The sequence below is a fragment of the Mytilus galloprovincialis genome, chromosome 14 (assembly GCF_965363235.1).
Source record: "Mytilus galloprovincialis chromosome 14, xbMytGall1.hap1.1, whole genome shotgun sequence".
Classification (NCBI taxonomy): domain Eukaryota; kingdom Metazoa; phylum Mollusca; class Bivalvia; order Mytilida; family Mytilidae; genus Mytilus; species Mytilus galloprovincialis.
Genome location: NC_134851.1, coordinates 24,974,104 through 24,980,148, shown reverse-complemented (window position 1 = coordinate 24,980,148; position 6,045 = coordinate 24,974,104).

Here is a 6,045-nt window from a genome sequence, read left to right as displayed (position 1 = left end):
AATATTCCTTTTTTTAAATTTAAGCAACAGTAGTATATCGATATTTAAATCTCATTAATCGATTGAGAAAAATTAAGGCACAGTAACACACAAAACCTGGGTGAATCGTGAATTCCAAAAGAATCGATACAGGGTGCACCGATTTGCGAAATCCAAAGAAATTTAAAACGGAAGGTTCCTAATCTAATGGCAAATTCAAAAGTTCAATCACATCAAACGAATTGATATCTACTGTCATAATCTTGACTTGGTATATACATTTTCGATGTTGAAAGAGGCGAACTAAACCTGGTTGTATAGCTAGCTAAACGTCTCACTTGTATGACAGTCGTACAAGAATCCACACTTGTTCAACATATCTCAATTGGGATTAGGACGCCACAAGTAAATTCAAAGATTAAACGACACTCAACTATAAAAACTGATAAAACAATGGTAAAAGTCTTTAGTTTGAAAATCCTATAAACCGTACTTCATGGCGAGACATAACATCAGAACATATGTTTCTATCGACAAAACATACAAAATGGTGTTTAAAGCATGATATAGACTACCTGATTTAAGTTCACACTATTATTGATAGCAAGTCAAAGAGAAATATTTTTATTATCGAAATAACTCGAACGGATACATTTTAATTCGAGACGTTCAACTCATTAAAATTATTTTATACGAAGCAAACTAGACGGTATGGGTATTTATCATTTGTATATGCCGTACGCCACCGGAATGCTTTGGCCTATTTTTGCTTTTATCCATGTCTTGTAAACATTGGTGGATATAAACATCGTTGACAATCATACAAGGTATCCTTAGTTCGATAAAGTATTGCAAATCATTAAGAGTTTACATTCACTTAATATGTTGTTTATTTTTCCATTTAAAAATACCATTACAAAAACGTAACTGCTACAAAATTACAACGTTGCAAAACGAATCAGTAAAGACGCACTAACGAAGACAATTTACGATGAGTAATTAAAATATGATTGAATGACATTTGCAAAAGCAATATAAAAGACTAATATTGTTATAATTTTTTTTTTTTTATTAAACATGTGGGATGTTTGAGAGAAAATGTCGAACAAAATGAGGCTTTGTATTTGCATTTCATTTGAAAAAAGAAATTGTTTGAACGGTTTAATAGGAAGTTGAAACAAAACCTACAAAATGAGGGTTAGTAATTGCATTTCAATTTAAAAGAAGAGAATATCTAAACGGAATAACAGAAAATGAAAAACCTTTCTATCAATTTGAAAACATTTAAGGTAGGAAGGGTGTCTTCCTCCATCTTGGATTTGGAAATACCAGAAAACAAGGTCTAGATCTTTAATAAAATGTGCAAATTTTTAGAGTTGCAGGTAAGTCATGTGTTAGAACTTTCATTTCAGTATAGAAAATGACATGTTTTATCATATTTATGGTTGTTTTTACAAAATAACAGAATACATTTGTTTGATTAAATTTTTAAAATTTTCCATCTAAGGGGAGGCAACTCAAATGACAGGGCAGATAATTTAGATTAAGGTACTTTTACAATAGAACGTGTTAGGAATTTACCTATTTTATAATGTAGCAAGAAAACCTGTCCGGTGACCCTTTTTTTCTTTTTCTTAAATGAAAGCATGCTATTAAAGCTATCTTCTCATATATTATCTCAAAATTCTATGGTGTAGTTTATGCTTTATTGCAGAAAATTGGGTTTTCCATGCATTACCTATACAAAATTTGTCAATTTTGAATACCATGTAGCGTGAAAATAACCCCGCTACCCATTCTTTTTATAAAAAACAATTAAAAAGCATAGTATTTTTTTAGCAAATTATTAAAAAATTCTATGAATTATAATTTAGACACCCCATCTTCCTTAAGGAATGATAACTTGATATTTATGAAGGAACCCAAACGCAGTGATTTCCCATTGCCTTCACCATATAGCATGTGTATAGAGTGAGACAAAAACTCGTTTCAAGAAGCAAATTCAATCAAACCGATCTGATTGATAGATCTATTAATTTATTCATTGACGCAACGTTTGATGGAAAATTGCATCTATATGCAAATCAAAAACATTCGATAATTAGTCATTTCAAAACGTTTTGCAAATCAACATGAGCAAGGAGCCGTGCAAATGCCTACAAAGATGGGATATGCTTGATATAATGGGAAATTGTGTATATTTTTTTTCTTTAAAGTTGAAAATACATATTATTTATTCATATTTTTATTTCACTCCTTAATACAATACGCTATGAACTAAATGACTTATACATGAATAAGTCCGTTTGATTTATCGTTTGAATTATTTTACATTTATAATTTAGGGGCATTGTAGCTGACTAGCAGTATCGGCTTTGCTCATTGTTAAATAGCCATGCGGTGACCTATAGTTGTTAATTTCTGTTTCATTTGGTCTCTTGTGCAGAGTTGTCTCATTTGCAATCATATCTTTGTTATAGATTAATCGCTACTCTTTTTTAAAACAAAGTATTGCAAGTGTAAAGTGACAATCAGCACAGACGAGAATGATTTTACTGTTGATATTAAAGCTAAGATTCTAACTACAACCTATCCCTTTGAAACTAACAACATAAAGGTCCTGTACATTATATTAGTAGTACCTTTTAACAGTTGTAAGACATGATGCCAATATCATCACACTTAAAAAAACTTACGGTAGTACAATGCACCAAGTAAAATTAGGAAAGGAAATGGGGAATGTGTCAAACCGAAAACAACCCGACCATAAGGCAGACAACAGCCGAAGTCCACCAATGGGTTTTCAATGTAGCGAGACACTTCCGCACCTGGAGGCGTCCTCCAGCTGGCCCCTTAAACATATGTTTACTAGTTCAGTGATAATGGGCGTCATAGTAAACTCCGAATTATACACAAGAAACTAAAATTAAAAATCATAAAAGACTAACAAAGGCCAGAAGCTCCTGACTTGGAACAGGCGCAAATTTGCGGCGGGGCTAAACATGTTTTTGAGATCTCAACCCTCTCCTTATACCTCTAGCCAATGTAGAAAAGTAAACGCATAACAGTACGCACATTAAAATTCAGTTCAAAAGTCCGAGTCTGATGTCAGGAGATGTAACAAAAGAAAAAAAAACAAAATGACAATAATACATAAATAACAACAGACTACTAGCAGTGAACTGACATGCCAGCTCCGGAACCTCAATTAAACTGATTGAAAGATTATGTCTTCATCATATGAATATCAGGCACAATCCCTCAATATCAATATTTAAGCCAAAATATGAATTTAATGACCTGACAGTATCGTAACTATATCCCTTCTTAATAAGTCTGTTTAAAGGTTTTGTAAGCTTTTTGAGGTGAATACTGACATGTTTGAGCTTCGTTAAGAATATTACCATAAAAGATTGGATGTGAAATACCTGAACATATAAGATGTCTGCATGTTGAGTTATATTTACGAATTATTTCCTTATACCGATGATAAAATTTAGTACATGTTTTGACTAGTTTGTGATATCGCAAACCCTGGTGTAATAATTTTTCAGTAATACATAAATTTCCCTCGCTAAAATCTAATACGTTATTACAAACACGAGCGAATCGTACACGTTGAGATATATAAACACCATAAGATGGTGACAATGGAATGTCACCATCTAAAAATGGATAATTAACGATAGGAAAAGACAAATCATCTCTTTTATCATAAATTTTTGTATCAAGCTTCCCGTTACTGATACAGGTATCAAGATCGAGGACAGGGCAGTGGTCATTGTTAGTATTAGCTTTATTTAAAGTTAGTTCAACAGGATAAATTTCTTTAGTATACATACTGAAGTCGTCATCCTTGAGAGCCAATAGATCATCCAAATATCTAAAAGTATTGTTAAATTTGGTATCAAATGTTGTTTCAATGGGTCTTTGCTAATTTTAGTCATAAATTGTAATTCATAACAATACAAAAACAGATCCGCATTAAGTGGTGCACAGATAGTCCCCATTGGAATTCCAACTAAGAAACTCGTTGAACTGCTCCTGTATACAATGAGAACTTAAAACAACATTTTCTATTAAATGAAATAATACTTCTGTCGTCAAGATTATCCTTGATGTTATCTTTTAGAGAACACATTACTTTCACTTTGAAATCATGCATCATTTCGTGTTTTACTTACTCGTAAAAAGACAAAATTTTCACCGAAACGTAGAGCAGTTTGAAATTAATTTTCACATCAAGAGACTGTTTTTTGGCAGTTAATATAGTCCAATTTATCTCGCATGAACTTTCTATTTTTTTGTTTTATTTAGCGGAAATTATAATTAAAATCGCTGTTCGTTTCCTACTTACACTTAAATAAAGCAGAGATGATCCGAAACCTTCCAAGGACCCAGACAAAAAAGTTTTAGCAAATTCTGCAGTATCTTACTGAAATACATTGATGATTTATTGATCGTTTTCTGTCACTTTATAACTAACATATAAGTGTGGGCTTGCATCCCATGCAGCTTAGTAAACTTGAGTATAAAGTTACTACATACAGCAACGTCTGTTTTACATTCTGTAAGTGATGTTGACAAATGCAGACGACAAGCGACACATTATTCATACATACTTAAAACATGGCTCTGTTTTAATAAGAAGATGAAGTAAAATTACTGATATCGACAAATTATGAAGTGTTATGTTCACCATGACAAAATGTTATGATATATCTGTGTATCAACTCTTCACCGACAAATTCTCTTAGTCTTAGATATTTATTATAAGGAAGTGTCGTCATATTTGTGTATTTACTGATTATGTCCTCCTTCCCTATTGTGATATTGGAATAAAAGAGAGGAAAAAAAACATTTTATAAAGTTTGTTTGTTTGTTTGAAGTACTTACCGAATTTTGCCTTCACCTTGTTCACCATGACAATTCAAATCTCTCTATTTAACATCAAGTACCTATAAACACGAGAAAAACGTGCAAGGAGGTAAATCCAGTCAAGGTTGTTAAACACTTCCATCATCATCACCATACGATAAAAGCGTAGACTGAATGTGGATTCGCAAGGATAATGAAGCATGTATGTAAAAAGCATTCGTGAATTGCAACCAAAAACAAAAAGCTAGTTAAGATAAATATTAGATTGTGCTATGTGCGTGATCTATGTATTAATGAAAAAAATATATAATTTCAATGAGTATAATCTATGTAATACTGGTAAATTTTTTAGTCAGTAATTTCGATGCCACAACAAGTCTTTACTACATCTTTTTATAAGATACAGAGATTTGGTTAGAAAGTTAAGTTGTACATATAGAAGACTTCTTTCATACGGAATAGCATATCCCATTTGGTTTATGTATGGTTTTGCTCAGCCAGAAATTTAAGATACGATCCAGGTAAATGTATCAATCATTAAAATAGACTTATTCTACAAGGTCCCCCATTAAAAACTGTAATTAAATCTATGATTTTTTTCAGTTATACACATATGCAATTCATGGAACAACAATCTGTCGACACCTACATGTGGCAGTGTACAAATCACTTTTTTTCTCTGACTGTTAATGATGTTTTAAAGTTATATTCATTAAATGCTGGATGTGTACTGATTGATGTGTCAGTCTTAGATACTTGCTATTTTAAATTAGTTGTTTTAGCTTTAAACTAGCTGTCAGTAACAGCAAAAAATTGTTAAATCTGCAATAGGTGTATTTTTGTTGTGGGATGGATGTATACGCTGCCACGTCAAATGTGCTAGATGTTCTGCTTTGCTTCTGTGAAAACCACTTCATTTAAGATATGACAGTTATTTTACCAAACCTCCTCATTTGTATACATTATAGTAGATGGGTTAATCACTAGTATTATGCACGACTCATCAAAACGGTTAAAGTGTAGAGGTTTCAGTATATTTGTATTTCGAATTTATCCGGAGAGTTTTACATGAAAAAATTTAATAGAATTGAGAATGGGAATGGGGAATGTGATAAAGAGACAACCCGACCAAAGAACACAAAACCGCCGAAAGATATATTTTTTGCAACAAAAAGACAACAACCTAAC